This window comes from Armigeres subalbatus, chromosome 1, assembly GCF_024139115.2.
Source record: "Armigeres subalbatus isolate Guangzhou_Male chromosome 1, GZ_Asu_2, whole genome shotgun sequence".
Classification (NCBI taxonomy): Eukaryota; Metazoa; Arthropoda; class Insecta; order Diptera; family Culicidae; genus Armigeres; species Armigeres subalbatus.
Genome location: NC_085139.1, coordinates 243033358 through 243053104, shown reverse-complemented (window position 1 = coordinate 243053104; position 19747 = coordinate 243033358). Strand labels below are relative to the sequence as shown.

Here is a 19747-nt window from a genome sequence, read left to right as displayed (position 1 = left end):
ATTGTTGGTCAATTTTGGATTTTTGGGGCTGTTTCGAAAGATAATTTAATCATCTTTCAGGTCGTTGCCAAAGGTTGACTATAGGTGGGCGGGTACATCGCGGGGGTGGGTTTTCGTAAAAAAGGGTACAAAAACAGTGATTTTTCATGCTTATTTTACTTATATCCGAAAATCCTACCCATTTTGAACTGCACCTTTTAAAAAGGTTATGCAGGAAGGCGTGTGCATTGATATGAGGCATTGATTAGTTTAGAGCTTGGTTGCTGGGTGGCGGCATATTTGAATTGATTAATTTAGACTACTCAAGTAATTCCGATATATGGAATTTTCCTCATTGTAAATATTCTTTTCGCACAAATTTGAAATTTGTAAAGATGACGTCTTTAATAAAGTTCGTCTGGTGGGAATAGACTGTCATGTGACGAAATAAATAATTAGGAAATTTACAAATAGGCGGCGCTAGCGTACTTGCAATATTCTTGCATATATGAAATATTGCTTTAGCTTAAGATTCCTCATACCTACACTCAAGTTGTATTCGGCAACATTGTTCAGGATGTCTAGCACTACAAAGCGGTGCTCAATATAATGAGTACGTCTTCCAATTTTTGAATTTGTGCGATAATAATATTTACACTGAGGAGAATTCGATATATCGGAATATCTTAAATAGTCCAAAAGAATGAATTCAAATATACCACCACCTGGCGGCCGAGTTCTAAACTTATCAACGCCTCATGCCAGAGCACATGCCTTCCTGCATAACCTTTTTAAAAAAGGTGCAGTTCAAAATGGGTAGGATTTTCGGATATAAGTAAAATAATCATGAAAAATCACTGGTTTTATACCCTTGTTCACTAAAACCCCTCCCCGCGATGTACCCGCCCACCAATAGTCAATCTTTGGTAACGACCTGAAAGATGATTAAATTATCTTTCGAAGCAGCCCCATAAATCCAAAATTGGCCAAACATTAAAAAAGTTATAGTAATTTCAACTTGGGGTCAATTTGACCCCAGAGCACAGACAACGTAAGTTTTTTTGAGCACAGACAGAAGGTTAAAGATAATCATCCTATGACTTATGAAAGCCATACTCCACAGTACACTCCGATCTTAACCAATTTCATCAGACAGGGGTCGTTTTAAATGACTATTTTCCAATAAATATGACTCCTAACTTCCTACTAGGAAGTTTCTAGAATAAAAAAAAATGTCAACATTTCCGCAATGCTCTAACCATTTTTCATTTGTTTCACTTAATTCAAATTTCACTAATAAGTTTTTTTTCCTGTTCGGGTGTGCCACTGCGACCAGTTATTAGATCTATTTTAGCAATCCCCGTATCCTTAGTGCTTAAGTGTATGTCGAATTACTCCATTACCATTAAGAAGCAATGCAGTATCGGTATCGATACAGTTCTTGTTATGTTTTCCCAAGAGTACATGACACGGTCGCGCTATTTAAAACATTACATAAAAGTAAAAGTCTCACTAATAAGTTACCCTGTTTTAAAAAAAAAAATGTATGGTCTTGTCCTTGAGTAAGCAGGGTTCATATCGAGTACTATTGCAAAGATGTAGGTATTATTGCGACAATTATAATATATACAGGTATAGAGATTCTTCCCATTGTATTACGCATTGCAAGAAAAATAAAATTGGGAATCGTGTAGTTCAAAGTCCCTCCAATAAATACTTTCCTGGCTAGAGATCAAAAGAAGCTAATCCCAACAAACATTTACTAGTTGAACTAACATCAGTGTGATGATTTAATTCAGCGCTGTGTTGAATTATGTCTGTACTATTTCTTATCACAACTTCTGTTCAAGCTTTGTTCACACAATTATGGCGAAGTAATACAACTACAACATCCCATTTTGAAAAGCAACTTTATTAACTGATTCGTTAAATCTTTAATAAGCATTTTACTAAGCCTCAATTCAGCTACATGTGAATTCTTCGAAAATAATAACGCATAGAAGGTAACATCAGTAAGATCTCCAATGAACGTATTTTGAAGCAATTGCTATTTTCATATAATCATTTTAAAATTTTCCTAAATCGGGTCTCGAACTGCTGTCATTTGATCATCCGCCGGTAACGTTGTCATCCGCGCCATCCTTGATTGGTTAGATATGGCTCACTCAATGCATAACATAAATAATCTTATAGCTGAATATGAATCATAATTGGACTCTTATTCAATAAGTCGATCTGTCAAACTACAAACTACAGGGTCAAATGGGGTCAAAAATAGGTCAACTTCCTTTTAATCGTAGATAACTAGTAGTAAATGCTCTCAATAATTATGCAATCGTTTTTATTCATCATTTTGCAATAGTGGGAATAGAAACTGCACGTTTGGACCTCAAAAATCCGGTTACAGATGTTCCGGGAACATGGTTCCCCCAGGGAAGTGGTCACTTTTTGAGTTGTTCTGAATCCCAGCTTGTGACACATCAAACTTCATGATTTTGCAACACAAATACAATAGAAGACATTCGCAGAGCATCTGAGCTCATTAGCCACTTCCGGAGGTTCCCTGGGAACCTGGTGCCCCAAGGGAAGTGGTCACTTTTTGAGTGGTTCTGAAACCAAGCTTGCGACACATCGAACTTCATGATTTTGCAACGCAAATACAATAGGAGACATTTGCAGAGCTTCTGAGCGCATTGGCCACTTTCGGAGGTTCCCTGGGAACCTGGTGCCCTCAGGGAAGTGGTCACTTTGTAAGTGGTTCTGAATCCCAGCTTTCGACACATCGAACTCCATGGTTTTGCAACGCAAGTACAATAGAAGACATTTGCAGAACATCAGATCACGTTGGCCACTTCCGGAGGTTCCCTGGGAACCTGATGCCCCAAGGGAAGTGGTCACTTTTTGATTGATTCTGAAACCCAGCTTGCGACACATCGAACTTCATGATTTTTCAACGCAAATACAATAGGAGACATTAACAGAACTTCTGAGCGCATTGGCCACTTCTGGAGGTTTCCTGGGAACCTGATGCCCTAAGGGAAGTGGTCACTATTTGAGTTGTTCTGAAACCCAGCTTGCGACACATCAAACTTCATGATTTTGTCACAAAAATACAATAGAAGACATTTGCAGAGCATATGTGCACATTCGCCACTTCCGGAGGGTCCCTGGGAACCTGAAGCCCTCAGGGAAGTGGTCACTTTGTAAGTGGTTCTGAAACCCAGCTTGCGACACATCAAACTTCATGATTTCGCAACGCAAATACAATAGGAGACATTTGCAGAACATCTGACCACATTGGCCACTTCCGGAAGTTCCCTGGGAACTGGATGCCCAAGGGAAGTTGTCACTTTTTGAGTTGTTCTGAAACCCAGCTTGTGACACATCAAACTTTATGATTTTGCCACACAAATACAATAGAAGACATTTGCAGAGCATCTGTGTACATTCGCCACTTCCGGAGGTTGTCTGGGAACCTGAAGCCCTCAGGGAAGTGGTCACTTTGTAAGTGGTTCTGAATACCAGCTTGCGACACATCGAACTTCATGATTTAGCAACACTTATACAATAGGAGACAATTGCAGAGCATCTGTGCACATTCACCACTTCCGGAGGTTCCCTGGGAACCTGATGGCCTCAGGGAAGTGGTCACTTTTTGAGTAGTTCTGAAACCCAGCTTTCGACACATCAAACTTCATAATTTCGCAACACAAATACATTAGGAGGCATTTGCAGAGCATCTGTGTACATTCGCCACTTCCGGAGGTAGGGAAGTGGTCGCTTTGTAAGTGGTTCTGAAACCCAGCTTGCGACACATCGACAAACATCATGATTTTGCAACGCAAATACAATTGAAGACATTTGCAGAACATCTGACCACATTGGCTACTTCCGGAGGTTCCCTGGGAACCTGATGCCCCAAGGGAAGTGGTCACTTTTTGATTGATTCTGAAATCCAGCTTGTGACACATCGAACTTCATGATTTTGCAACGCAAATACAATAGGAGACATTTAAAGAACTTCTGAGCGCATTGGCCACTTCCGGAGGTTCCCTGGGAACCTGGTGCCCTCAGGGAAGTGGTAATTTTGTAAGTGGCTCTGAAACCCAGCTTTCGACACATCGAACTCCATGATTTTGCAACGCAAATACAATAGAAGACATTTGCAGAACATCTGGGCACATCGGCCACTTCCGGGGGTTCCCTGGGAACCTTATGACCCCAGGGAAGTGGCCGTTTAATTGGTTCTGAAAAACAGCTTGCGACACATCAAACTGAAAGGTTTTGTTTTCTCCAAATAATCTGCTGTGTGTTTCGGAGCATTCTTTTTTGCACCGAACTGGGAATCTTATCCAGCTTTGTACAACATGGTCTTGCTTTTTAGCCGCGCATCTTATCGCACGGCTAAGGAAGGCCCCAAAATATCATATAGCATATTTACCCTTAAAAATTAGTGGCCAATGTATCTAGGTGCTGCGTAAGTATCTTTCATTGAATCTGTGTTAAAAAAACATGACATTTAATGTATTGCTAGATAGCTTTCAAAACCACCTAACAATATCCACCTACCTGTGGCGAAGCCACGGGGGGGGAGTTTTGGAAGAGACAAAATTTTTATAAGAAAATTTATTTTCGAACCCTCTCAAACAATTTTTTTTCAGAAGCAAACCCCCCCCTTTCCATTTTTTTGGCTGCGCTGTGCTGAAGACACCAGGTATCATGAGGATCTTAATATGTCGCAAACTGGAGTACCATTAAAAACTAATCACTTTTCTGGCTGCACAGGCATCTCGCGAAGCTCAAGAAGTATTGAATTGGTCTTGCTGTTCTGCTTATGTTGTCTATTGTATTCGTGTTGCAAAATCATGTATGATATATAGCAAGCAGGGTTTCATGACTTTTCGGGGTGAGGGAGAGGATGCTCTGCAAATGTGCAAATGCCTTCAGCTTCTTTATGTTACAAAATCATCAAGTTGGATGTGTCGCAAGCTGGGTTTCATAACCACCCAAGGTTGTGAAATGCAGTATGTTTACAGGAAACCTCCGCAATAGGTCATTGTGCCCAGATACTCTGCCAATGTCTTCTATTGTATTTGTATTGCAAAATCAGAAAATTTGATGTGTTGTGAACTGAGTTTCAGAAACATTCAAAAAGCGACCACTTCCCTGAGAGCTACAGCTTCCCAGGGAACCTCCGGAAGTTGCCAATGTGCCCAGATGCTCTGTAAATGGCTCTAATGTCTATAAATGTCTATTTGTGATGAAAAGAGCTGAAGTTTGATGTGTCACAAGCTGGGTATCAAATCGACTCAAAAAGTGGGAACTTTCCTTGGGGCATCATGTTCTCAGGGATCCTTCGGAAGTGGACAATGTGCCCAGATGCTAAGCAAATGTGTTCCATTGTATTTGTGTTGCAAAATCATGAAGTTTGATGTGTCGCAAGCTTGGTTTCAGAACCACTCAAAAAGTGACCACTTCCCTTGGGGCACCAGGTTCCCAGGGAACCTCCGGAAGTGGCTAATGTGCTCAGATGCTCTGCGAATGTCTTCTATTATATTTGTGTTGCAAAATCATGAAGTTTGATGTGTCGCAAGCTGGGATTCAGAACATCTCAAAAAGTGACCACTTCCCTGGGGGAACCAGGTTCCCGGAACATCTGTAACCGGATTTTTGAGGTCCAAACGTGTAGTTCCTATTCCCACTATTTCAAAATGATGAATAAAAACGATTGCATCATTATTGAGAGCATTTACTACTAGTTATCTACGATTAAAAGGAAGTTGACCTATTTTTGACCCCATTTGACCCAGGGGACCCCCTCGATAAAACCGTACCCAAGGACCCAATCACCAAATCAATACACCTACACAAAAATATAGGGTTTAATGCATCTTTCCTCCAAATTTCATGCAAATCGGTCGAAAAACAAGAGAACGGTGGATTTTACAATTTGAAATCGTAACCCGGGCCGAAACGGGTTAATAACTGTTAAGATTTTTATTTCAACCATTGTTCAGCCAGTCATAACCATCGCACACTAGGAAAAATACGTAAAAATAATGTCGATAAGCGATAAAATAAAATCCGTCCCCAATGCTATTTATGAATTTATGAAAATAAAATCAATGTATATTCGGCCTTCCTCAGAATCTCTTGATAATCGGTTGCGATATGATTGTCAAATGCTAAGATTATTCCAATTTCGCCGCAATAAAGATCAACATCCGTGCGATAATATTGGGATTCCACACATGAAAGATTCAATAATTTTCCGATGTTATTCAACGGCGTTATGTCCGGCTTTTAGTAAATTTAGTTCCGCATGAATGCATGATTTTTTATTGCTCCAGCAGTTTTGTTCGTTATAATCTCCGACAGTTTAATAAATCACGAAAATAAAAAGCATGTCTTGAAAATAAATCATTATTTTTCTATAAATCAAATTTCCCAGATCTAGAATCCAGATTTTCTCTCAAACTGAAAAAGCATCACTTGTCATAATCCCATTGTACAAAGATTGTACAAACTCGTCTTATGACAAGTGAAGACATTCCACTAAAAAGCTCAAAATAATTTTCTTGAAAAAGCATGTTTTTCCCACTGTGCGATAGATCAGATAAATGTGAAATCCAATGGTTAAGAAGGACAAAGGTTAAGAAGGATGTCTAATGCCTGATTATTAATTTACTATTCAAACTCAATTCGACCACCCTTTCAGAGCATCACATCATAGTCGAACAGAGAACTTTAAAAATCATTAGTTCAGTACATTGTTAAACTTTCCCAATGTGCTGAAATGTGATAAAACGAAAACGTATGTTCAACTTCAAATAAAGGTAGTAAACAAATAAAAAGGCCATGTCGAATATTAGTTAGATTAAATGCTGAAATGAAATCTGTCTAGCAAATTATTCAGCATCCATTTTATTCAGCTACAAAGATCACAAATAAACAATAATTCAACCTAGATGCTTATTTGTAGCTTGTCGTTGTTTGTTGGGATGTTAAATTTGCGATGATTTGCATGATTAGTGGGAAATCAAAGCATTTTGGTCTAAACTTGAGGTGAGAAATTAAAAAAATAATTATAAAAAGATAAAATCGAAAGACTCATAATTTTGTTTTAGTGAATTTTCAGATAAATAAGTATTCAGGATTTTCGGCTTTCAGTCACATGAGAATGTTGACAATTTCAAATCATTGCCAACGTTTCGATCCGGGGGTTTGGGGGTTTGAACATCCAACCTCCAGGATCAAAACGTTGTCAATGATTTGAAATTATCAACATTTTCATGTGACTGAAAGCCGAAAACCCCGAATATTAACAACTAATCCAGTCGAAATCCCCAAAAAAAAATTCAGATAAAGCTCAATATTTTATGCTCTTCTTATATGGCCATTGCGTGAGTATGAATCCCGTGTGGCAAGTAACTACAATGGATGCACTTGTGCCCAGAATGTCGAGAATTTTACCCACCCGAAAACATCCTGGACCGGACCGAGAATCAAACTCACCATCTACGGATCCTATGCATTAGCTCGTATGGCTAACGGGGACTGCAGTCTATATTTTATACATGTTTCGAAAAAAAAACTTCAAGTTCATCTCTCAAATAATCAAACTTGGCAAACTTATTTCATTTTATAGGGGTAATGACGGCTTTGGCAGGTTTTGTTCTATTATTGGCAGGGGGTTTTTATGACTGATTATGCTCAAATTTGGCCCAAACATTCTTTGCATATCAAAGAATATTGTGGCCAAATTTCATAAAATTCGGTCGATAAAAACCCCCTGCCAATAATAGAACAAAACCTGCCAAAGCCGTCTGTTCCCCTATATAAAATTTGATCCATATTTAATCACTCGGCAAGCAAATGAACAATTTTAAATTAGAATGCTTTTTTGCACGAAAGAAAAGATTTGGCTGTGGTGGTCTGTGCTGCACATAAAAGTCTTCTCCATTCAGCTCGGTCCACGGCTGCACTTCGCCAACCACGCAATGAAGCCGGTTCCCAGCTCGTTGGTAGTGCCACAGCTTTGGTAGAAGGTAACCGCTCGATGCCCGCTTTTCCACACTTTCTGTCCTGTCCAACAGATTTCCTGCAACGCTACGACGTCGACGTTGCGGGGATGTAATTCATCGTAGATTATCCTGTTGCAACCTGCGAAGCCTAGCGACTTGCAGTTCCATGTTCCAAGCTTCCAATCGTGATCCTTTATTCGTCACCTACGTCGTTGCCGATTGTATCGAGTCGCATTATCTCTTATATTGTTCGTAATTTTTGGTTTTCCAGGCGGCTTATTGGGCCTGCGCAAACCTCCTGTCTCGCCGAGGCCGTCTCGTCAGGGCTGTTTAGCGTCCCACCTAACACCAGGACTTGGCCTTGTGCGCTTTGAGCGGCACACGGTCGCTTTGGCGGAGCCTACTTGCGGATTCATTCAGCTTTTTAAAGAGGTTTAACAGGGCCCACTGTCAAACCCCACCACATCCTAGGCAGGCGCCACAACTAGCAGATGGCCTGGGGAGGGATCGTCAAGCCCTTGGACATAGTCCCTGCTGCCCCCCGAAAGAAAAGATGCTTCACCGAAAAAGAAAGAAATTCAAAAAAATCAAAAGTGCTAAAATTTTGTGAATTTTTGGGGGCGGCATGAACATTGGACAATATCCAAGGATTTTTCAAAGCAATTCCTGGAGGAACTCCCAAAGAAATTTCTGGATCAATTTTCAAATGAATTTTTGGAAAAAAAATTCAAAGGAATCAGTAAAGGAGTGACCATAGGAATTATCAGCGTAATTTCCAAAATTATTCCTGGAGGAATTACCACAGGAATTACCTGGAGGAATTACCATTACCAAACTGGAGTGTGAGAACTTTCGAGCGATCACCATCCTTAATGCCGCCTACAAAGTGATATCCCAGATCATCTTCCGTCGTCTGTCACCATTAGTGAACGAGTTCGTGGGAAGTTATCAAGCCGGCTTCGTTGACGGCTGCACGACAACGGACCAGATCTTTACTGTACGGCAAATCCTTCAAAAATGCCGTGAATACCAGGTCCCAACGCATCATCTGTTCGTTGATTTCAAGGCGGCATACGACAGTATAGACCGCGTAGAGCTATGGAAAATAATGGACGAGAACAGCTTCCCTAAGAAGCTTACCAGACTGATCTAAGCAATGGTGGATGGTGTGCAAAACTGTGTGAAGATTTCGGGCGAACACTCCAGTTCGTTCGAATCGCGCCGGGGACTAAGACAAGGTGATGGACTTTCGTGCCTGTTGTTCAACATTGCGCTAGAAGGTGTCATGCGGAGAGCCGGGTGTAACAGCCGGGGTACGATTTTCAACAGATCCAGTCAAGTTTATTTGTTTCGCGGATGTCATGGACATTGTCGGCCGAGCATTTGCAAAGGTGGCAGAACTGTACACCCGCCTGAAAAGTGTAACGTTCGAAGGATACTTTGAATTAAATTTAAAAGAAATTCAAAAGCTTTAGACGTTTTTATCTTTTTAAGCAAAATCAATTGTAAATAAATTTTGAAATTAGTTTTTATTATTGTAATTAAATTAAAGAGAATAATATTTAGATTGAATTAAAGCTTAATTATTGTTAATTAATTATTTTTGTTCTTTTCTGTATATATATTTTATTTCATTTGAATTAATTTACCTTTGGACGTTTTTATCTTTTTAAGCAAAATAATGCTAGAATTCGTTAAGTCGGCCTGGCGATTCGAAGACCAAAGCGAGACCAAAATACAAACAGGCTTTGCCTGACTACTTGACTGTCTTGGAGTAATGAAATGTTTCGTGCGGTTTGTGTCTTGGCTAAACAAAGTGGTATACTGCTTCAGTGAGTCAGCAATGGCTCCTGAAAGTATAGAGCTCTTTTTCAACCATTTGCTTAAATCTAGGAAGGCGCCAAACTGCTATCGCCATTCGAAAATCGTTAAAGAATAAGCAATTGTCCTTCAAGGTTTCCTGAAGGATAGAACCCTTAAGCTCGTTCTTTTTTCGCTCGCACTAGAGGAGAAGAAGTATCGCGGTTTTTCAGTTCCGAGTTTGTGAATAATACTTTCAAAGTGAAACGTGTGCACCTTCAAAGTCTGTCGAAGATACAGCTTATTTTCCGTCAGTGCGCCTGACGATTACGTGATTCTACTCCATTTGCCGGAGGAATTATTTGGAAAAAAAGCGCACAGGCGTTTTTTTTGTACGGGCTGGAAATTTGAAAGCGACCAGCGGAGTCATTTTGGGGTTCCCGTCCGAATTTCGTTGTGGGTCGCAGAGCGACCATTCGAGCTCGTGTGTCCGCTAAGGCCCGCCTTTCGAGGTAGCTAAACGGAGAGGAAGTGAAGTTCGCTAGTCAGTCGAGCGAAACTGACCCGACAGTCGCCAAAAACTGTCGTAGAACCACCCGTACGCTACAACCCCCGGTGGTCAGGTTCCGAGAGCACGGTCCCCGTACGTCGCTAATTATCGTACGCTGGACCGAACCTGAACCAAGAGTTAGTGGCTTCCTTTTAGTCCTCGCCCGGTGAATCGGAAAGGTACGTGAAGCCGGGTCGTAAGGGAAAGTGGGCTACTAGCTCGAGGGAACGGTATTCCGGACGCTCTCGAGGATCGTAAATCGGAAGTTTTCCGTCCAGCCGCCACTCCCTCCGCACCTTTAATTCGGCCATTTGCGAACGAGCTCACACCGCCATCTTGTGGAGCAGCGATCGCCCACTGGCAAGCTGCCGGTAACTCGATGCTCCGGAGACACCGACGTCACCAGCACGGTCGAACGAGTCGTCATCGTACTCGTCGGACAGTTCGGCGTTTTCGGCACCCCGCCGGAAAGTTTCCCATCTTCAGTACGTCGCGGGAAGAGTCTACATCTTCGGCACCCCGCCGGAAAGCCATCCGCCTTCGGCACCCGCCGGAATCCCGCCATCGCTACGAAAATACTGCACAGGTACGTGGAAACATTGTAATCATGGCCATGAAGTTTCCCATATAAATATTTAGCCCATTTAGCATGTCGTCCAACCCGAATGAATTCCCTCGAAAAAAATATGTTGAACTAGTAGATCTGGATGCCAATTGATTTTATTTACAGCATTTCCGTTTAGAACACACTGTTCTCGTACGTTTCAGTTATTCCGTTGATAGATTGGTTATTTCAGACTTCTATTCCTCTTCGGTCAGTGCGTATTGGGTTGAGCGAGCTTAAGTGAGTACGAGGGGCAATAAGGGATGAGCGGAGCGAGTTTGGGTTTCCGTTGGTTTGGCAAGTGGTTTGGAAGGTTCAGCCAGCAACCGTTCGAGGATTTCCCCTGAGGTATTGTCTCAAGAACGTCGGGCAAAACAACAGACTGGTGGCCACCAAGGTTGATTAATTACCTCATACGATTTTGCGAACGGTTACAAACGTGAAGCAACAAAAGTTGGACTGGAGGTGAATGCTTCGAAGACAAAGTACGTGCTTGTGGGCGGAACCGAGCGCGACAGGGCCCACCTGGGAAGCAGTGATAGACCTGATATCCCCGATAGACGGGGATACCTTCGAGGTGGTCGAGGAATTCGTCTACCTTGGATCCTTGCTAACGGCTAATAACAATGTTAGTCGTGAAATACGAAGGCGCATCATCTGTGGAAGTCGGGCCTACTACGGGCTCCAGAAGAAACTGCGGTCAAAAAAGATTCGCCACCGCACCAAATGTGTTATGTACAAGACGCTAATAAGACCGGTAGTCCTCTACGGACACGAAACATGGACAATGCTCGAGGAGGACTTGCAAGCACTCGGAGTATTCGAGAGACGGGTGCTTAGGACCATCTTTGGCGGCGTGCAAGAAGACGGTGTGTGGCGGCGAAGAATGAACCACGAGCTCGCCCAGCTCTACGGCGAACCCAGTACAGTGATCGTTCGCTAATTGGGGCACGACCTCACACCAACTAGCGAATGCCGTTCGCTAATTGGGGCATTTTACAAGCGTAAATGTTGTTTAATTTTTGCATTGAACAAAGGAAAATTTTACGCAGCAGAAAATATCGATCCCGCCAAACACAGAAACAACGCATTTTTGACATCATCTTCTGACGTTTGACTGCTTTTTAATTGGGTTTCGCCCCAATTAGCGAACCCCCAACTAAAAAGCGCCCCAACTAGAAAAACCCCAATTAGCGAACGTTCACTGTATCCAGAAGGTAGCTAAAGCCGGAAGGGTACGATGGGCAGGACATGTTGCAAGAATGCCGGACAGCAACCCTGCAAAGATGGTGGTCGGTTCCAATCCGGCCGGCACGAGACGGCGTGAAGCACAGCGAGCAAGATGGGCAAACCAGGTGCAAAATGACTTGCTGATCGTGGGGCGCAACCGAAGATGGAGAGATATGCCCTCGAACTGTGTATTGTGGCTTCGAATTGTTGATTCAGTGTTATTTGTTTAGATGTAAACTAAATAGATGAAAAATATTATGGACAAGAATGTTTCTCATTTTTCTTTAACTTCGTATATTAATAAATAAAAGGAAAGGCAAACTTATATATTTTTTATTCGGTATTTTTTCCGAATGCTCGGCAATTTTGACAGAGTCTGCAAACCGAGAGCTCGGTAAATTGTTCAACTTTTTACTGAGGGGACTACCGAAAGCTCAGCTGTTGAGAGATCGGTTATTCGTTAACCGAGCTCGTCAAATAAAATTAAGTGTGACGATTTAATTTCACGTCATTATAGACGGACTGGCTCAAAACGCCATTATCTCAAATAAATAAATAGTAGGAGTATTTTTAACATAAATCTATCGATGACATTTACAACACCTTCATACGTTACTTCAAATTCATTATTACAGAAGATTAATAAAAATCTTCGACGAAAGCTAACGGCGTGCGCGTCATCAACGATGCGTCGAGTGTACAGAGATGCAATTTCAAATGGTCGTAACCAAAATTATTCGTTTGGCAATTTATGTTCCCAACTTTCTTTTATATCTACTGCAGTGAATTGAACCTGTTATCCAGCATTTTACGTGCGGTGATGGCCGCCAAAATTTTACTCATGTTCTGGTAGGGTGCAATCAATTTGACGTTTGGTTTGTGTCGTTTGACATCGTAGCGATCATCATCATCATCATCATCATCATGATGGAAGCTTATCGTTTTTGTTTCAGACCCAAACTTCAAACTGCTTCCACCCTACCAAAAACTGAGCTTGATTGTGGCGGCCATTGGCCTTCGTAAAATGCTGGATTATCAATATGCATAATCCTGTTACATATAGGGGCTCTCCTTAGCCGTGCGGTAAGACGCGCGGCTATAAAGCAAGACCATATAAGACCATGTGGCTGGGTTCGATTCCCGGTGCCGGTCTAGGCAATTTACGGATTGGAAATTGTCTCGACTTCCCTGGGCATAAAAGTATCATCGTGTTGGCCTCATGAATGCAAAAATGGTAACTTGGCTTAGAAACCTCTCAGTTAATAACTGTGGAAGTGCTCAATGAACACTAAGCTGCGAGGCGGCTCTGTCCCAGTGTGGGGATGTAATGCCAATAAGAAGAATGAGAAGAATCCTGTATTATGAAAAATAATTTTTATTCCACGATAAGTATACAACCATTAAAAATAGCTAATTCAAACAGGTTTTAATTGAAGTGAACAATTTTGCTACCGACGTTATGAGTCACATTTGATTTGTAGAGTTTCCACGGTTTCCACACAATTTAAAAAGAAGAAGACATATTAAACAAACGATCTGTCAGCGTCTCAGCTAGCTGGCTTTTCTCCCTTTCAGATAAAATTAATGCTCTAATACTCTTCGAGTACACGAATAAAAAACTTAATAAACTGAATAAAATCTTAAAAGTCAAAAGATTAGTTAATAGTAGTTTGTACAACTAAAGGCTCGTTTTTAAAGGGAACTAACTGGATCACCGTCTTCGACCAGAGGTCGGACAGACTGAACTCTTAACATCTAGCATGAGACAACGGACAGGACACATATTCACACAACAACCAGTGGACCAATGGAGAATTTTTCGCTTTACAAAAAGTTTTCTCCTTACCGGGGCGGGAATCGAATCCACACTCAACAGCACATGCGTCTAGACGATTGACATCGCTAACCGCACGGCCACGAAGCCCACAATCATTTGCTTCATGAAATGAACCTTCGACCTGGTAAATTTATTAATTTAATAGATTTTTAAAAACGCTTCAAAACGGCCACCACTTCTGTTCGAAGGGCCGTCGTCAAGTCAATTTTTATTTATTTTTTATGTTTTCGGTTCATTTCATTCTTCAGGCTATATGCTTCAAATTTCATCATGCAAAAAGTATGACGTTCGCATTCTCACGACCTACAGAACTCACGCAGTCATGGCATCCGGACGGCGACCATATTGGTCGTCTTTTCACTTTTCATAGGACTAGTGCGTACTATCTCATTTAATTCCATCAATTGATTGTACTTGTACTTGTTTCGACTTAGTCTAATCTAATCTAAAACGGCCTTACTGTTGAGGTCGAAATACGTATATATCAATTGATGGAATTGAATGGGATAGTACGAACTTGGCTTATGAATAGTGAAGACATTCCACTAATTAATTTTCTAGTCGTTATTTTGATTTTCCACATTAGGAAAAAAATGAGATTATAACCTAATTAAAGCACCTAATTTTTGCACCTAACCATTTTTGTTAGCAGTTTAGTAAAAAATAGGCAAAATGTGGCCCATGGAAATCCTTTTCTTGTGACCCGAGAAGGATTCCAAATTATACCTTACTTGAAGATTTTATTCAGCCCACAATTTGCTGTAAACGTGGAATCTGTTAAATTTTAATCATGATTATTCTCTTTTATAGATACTATGTAGGCCAACAGCAAACATACTTCGATGGTACGGGTTATGAAAATAGCAAATGTCTATTATTTTTTTATACTTATTTGAACGAGCTAAATACTGATCTTCCAAGAAATATTATGTTGCCATAAACTGTTCCGTAATAAGAATGCTTGCTTTTCTAACGTACTTTACGCTACAAAAAGTATTCAGCAAAATCCAGACTATGCTTGCTCCGAGTAGTTGATGGTGACAAGGATTCATTAGAATTCAATCGCTCGAAAGTGATGGAGTAAATAATTCGGAATACAGATTCACTCGATTTTAATTTAACACTGCCTCTGACCACGTTTGAAACATGCTGTCGTTATTTGCACAATAGTCCTCGAGCATAAAAACAAAATTTTAAAATCCTTCGACATATGATCTTTTGGAAAAATAAAATACTTTCTACCAACTAACTGAGCCAAAAAGATGCTGTTGCGAAATACATTGTTTCGTGTCAAGTCCGCTACCGCACAAACAGCAGTATCGGCATGAAGTCAACCCAAAATCTGTAGAATGAAATGATTTCTTTGACATCCAATATCAAAAAGATATGAAAAATCATTTGCAAGGCTTCAAGATTCAAAATGAAATGAAAAAAGCCCTGATTAATCCACCTAGCGGTATTGGTGCCACTCTCGTGCCAAAAAAAAATTTAAAAAATGTGAATAAGTTTTTTCTCCGGTTTGTTGATTTTTATCGGTGATATATTATCAAACAAACCATTAAAGAACCAGAAAATATAAAGTTTTTCGGTGACCGAAACCCCACCAAAGGTGAATAAGCGTTTTTAGCGTTTTTTGAGCATAAGAAATAGTATTTTGCCCATAACTTATGAGCCAATAATCCGATCTGGCCAATTTGCAATAGCAAACTATGGGTCTCCGAGCCTTCTATCAAAAGTTCGGTTTTAGAGTAATCATACAGCCTTTACGTATACTTAGCATATGAGAAAGGCAAATATACTTTGGCCCGCTTCTACAGTCTACTTTCTTCACAAGTTTTTAGGCGAACAGTTAAGCAGTAGTTAACTGTTTATGCTTGCATTCAAGTCGCTTATTTTTTTCCTATACATAGATTCATTAAGATCGGTGCCTTTACATTCTAGCTAATTATGGCAATTGGCAAAGTCTTATTTGAAGGCGGTGCAAAAAAATCAAAATATTTCATTCTACTGCATCTCTTTGTACTTTCAAGTCACGGTATTCATTCTATGTGCATTCAACAATCTTTTTCTTCTCCATACCGCGTTCATCACACTTTAATTCACATATCACTTCACTTTAATTGGTCAAACACAGTTGGTTTAATCTCACCGAAACCACACACACAAACATGGCGGCTGCAGGTGGTATCCTCTGTTATCACTCCCCCGCACACAGTCGTTAAACCCGCTCCTCACACCCTCGACGGTACGCGACGAACCACGCGTGCAACGACGGCCAGCAGCGCGCCCAACCACACCGTGTCATATGTATTTAGATGCAACGTTGGATGATTTTGCCAAACGATTCCACAGCAAAGTCTGATTTCCGCTCTGGCGCGTAGAATGACGAGGACTGAAAGCGAACCGCGTATCCGAACCGGAGGAGACCCCAAACGAGCTAACGACCGCCGTCGCCGCTGCCGCTGTTGCCGGCACCGTGCCATGCCGCCACCATTGCCATCCCATACCAGGAAGAGCAGGGCACGAAAAACCGCACTCTTGTATTAAATTTTAGAGCATCCCCGGACGCGAGGGGTGAGGACGTGCAGCAGCCGAAAATCAACGCCATTCATCCCGTAAGTAAACACAGCTCACAGAATCGTCGTCATCAACATCAAACTCTCGGACGCGCGAGGAGACGTGCGCGCGCGTTCTCTTTCTCTTGCGGATGACGAGGACGGGATTGATGCTGGGCTGGCTGATGCTGCGACCAGCAGCAGCGAGACAGAAGGTTGGCTGGATGGAAGGATGGAGTTGGGTTTTTGTTATGATGGGTAGTAGAAAGAGAGTCAAAGGAGCGACTGTTGGATTATGATACTGAGCGAATACAATGACTGGAGCTCCAGTTTATTATGGTGATGGCACAATGGGAAATGGGTCAGTTTTACGAGCGTGAATAAATTTGAACGAATCGTTCTCTTCAAACAGGAATTGTTGCAATTATGTTACAATTATGAATTATGAATTATAATGTTACGTTGCGTGTGTAGTTTTTTTTATATCTTTCGAAGCACAAAGTTCCTATTGTAAATCCCAAAAAAGTTATGACATACCTACTAGACCTTGCTCGGGGTTGTATTATTTTGCATTCTAATAATTGTTTAGTTCATTGCAGCGCTATACACTCAAGATCATTTTTTGGGCGTTCGCATTGGGTTTTCTCCAAACTTGCCAACAAACAATTCTGAAGTTCAGAACTAAAGATAAAGTGGGAAAATCATGTTTTTCTCAATTCTGGATGCGGTCAACACTCAACAGCCATCGTTTTTTGTTTTGTTTGTTTAATCCTTATGCGGTCTTATGTCTTTTTTGCAACTTCAAGTGGTGATAATTCAATATCTTTTTATAGCTTGAAGCTGAAACTTGGTGACATCTAAGAACTCGATGAAATGTAACATCTTATATCGACCATCATTTTGGTCCGAAAGAACCCAACCCATAGGAAGAATCTAATCTACCGCAAATTTCATTAGTTCTGGTTTCAGCAGTCGTAGACAGAGGGATAAATTTGATTTTGTATCAAATCGATTTTTGCTTTGTTGGATTTTGTTTAGTTTGATTTTGTTCTGTTTAAAATTTGATTTTTGTTGCTATATTTTTATGCTAAAATGGATTTGAATAACTGAATTACTTATCAGGTGATTAATCTCCATATCATTTCGTAATGCGTCAGTAGTCATTGTGCACAACAAATATGATTTTTTTTTTTTGAAAGGTCTATGTAGGCATCAAGGAGACAGGAAGGGGTTTTGTAAAAGTCTACGAAAGTCTACTATGAGGGGAAAGGGATTTTGAAAATTTGACCTACGTAGTTTGTACACACCCCTTTCGAAAATTCATTCAGGAATTCCTTCGGACATTCCTACAAAAATTTAATTAGAAGTTCTTCAAGACCTTCGGATATTTCTTTACATATTCTGAAGAAAATCTCTTCAGAACTTCATTCTGATTTATTAGGAAATCATTTGGAAATTACTTCATAACTTCCTTTGAAAATTCCATTCATATTTCCGTTAGAAACCCTTTAGGATTTCCTATTTCATTCTTTCATAACTTTCCGGAAAAAAAACCTTCTAAATAAGAAACTTTCGAAGAAATTCCTGGAGAAATTTAAGAATGAATTCTCGAAGGAATATCCCAAGGAAAACCTGACAGATTCTCCGATAGATTTTGCAAAGGTATTTCCAAAAGAATTCTTACATGAATTTCCGGGAATAGGGAGCCGGACCATTTGGGCAGCACCCCCTATTCCGGTCCGCAGCGTTACTAACTCGACCGCGTTCCAACCAAATGGCATGATTTTTTGTACATCACTAGACATCGACAGAATGTTTTAAAAACAAGTAATTCGCTCCCGAGTAATGAACGTTGTGGACGGGAATAAGGGTGCTGCCCAAGTGGTTCTCTACCCTACCTATATTGGAATCCCAAAAAGAATGGATCCAAGTGTGCAACGGTTTGAATCGAATGTCGAATGGTTTTTTACTTGTATGTCAAATTTTCTAACTATCCTTTGGCGAAATATTTGTTTGAAATATTTCTGCAATCAAATTCCATTGTTGAAGAAGGAGTTTCTGATCGGGTTTAGATCGTGCGCATTCGCAGCTATATGGAGCATTGAAGAATCAAGACTTTTCTTACCCGCAAGTCTATAACTGGATGGAAAGAGAAAATTATTGTTACGGTGGGTGGCGAACTACTTTATTGTGTGGCGATACTGTTAGTAAAAACGTAATTAAGGATATCCTGAAGTCTGTTAAGTACATTTCCTATTAACTTTAATAAACTGTAGTACATTTAGTTAGTTAAGCAACATTGTATGCTCAAATTGAACGAATGACTTTTTATTGTTGTTTATAACAGTCTAAGGTCGAAGTTCAACTTAAACATTCTTAATAAATTCTAATCAACCATCATTGCATATTACCTACACATTTTCGTAACAAATTTGTTTGGTATTCAATATTCTTGTGTTATTATTCTTTATAACTGTTTAATTTACCTTTTTCCTGTTTTTTTAAACCTATCATGTTGGTTTTAATTCTCGCTCCATCAAAGAAGCATTCGCATTATTGTCGCATCGGGACAACCCCAGGAGCCAACCCGATGAAATGCCAGGAGCTGTTCACAGTGGTTGAAAAATTGAGCCAGAAAATTGATAATTTTGCTGGTCAATCAATTGAACCGTTCAAATCAATTTCTGTTTCCTCGCCGTCGGCATGGCCGAGACTTGGTATTAAACGCCGCCGAGATGACCGTAGGCTGGATGAATGGACTGCTGCTGTGAGCGGAACGAAAAATATTGATCTTAGCGAATTTCAACTTTCCGTGCCGTCTATTATGCAAGCCGGATAAGTTTTGGCTGTACATGACAGGATTGAATACGCTAGTTAATGATAGCGACGTGCAGAAAATAGGCAGAGATGTGACATCCTTGACTTTCGTGTCCTACAAAATCGGATTGGATCCTGATCTCAAAGAATATGCGCTCGAACCATCGTCTTGGCCCATCAGAATCCGGCTAAAAGAGTTTGTTGATTTCTCAAAAAAACTAATCTTGGATGTTGACAAAAACATACCATCTACTGTTGCTGATCCGGGACTACCTTCGAAAAGTATTGGGGATTCCTCCTACCCCCCGACCCATTCGAGCTCTGCAGCATCGTTCATCATCGTCCCGATCG

At 40.7% G+C, this 19747-nt stretch overlaps 1 protein-coding gene across 3 annotated transcripts in view; it reads right to left on the bottom strand.

The window, feature by feature from the left end:
- Positions 1 to 16415, bottom strand: part of LOC134206234 (protein single-minded) — a 131795-nt gene extending 115380 nt beyond the window's left edge. For 2 of the 3 annotated variants that reach the window (XM_062681925.1, XM_062681924.1), the window contains exon 1: positions 16104 to 16415. The gene's annotated coding sequence lies outside the window, so the exon portion shown is untranslated. The remainder of the gene's footprint in view (positions 1 to 16103) is intronic. The other variant, XM_062681926.1, reaches the window with a different exon arrangement.
- Positions 16416 to 19747: the final 3332 nt, after the last annotated feature.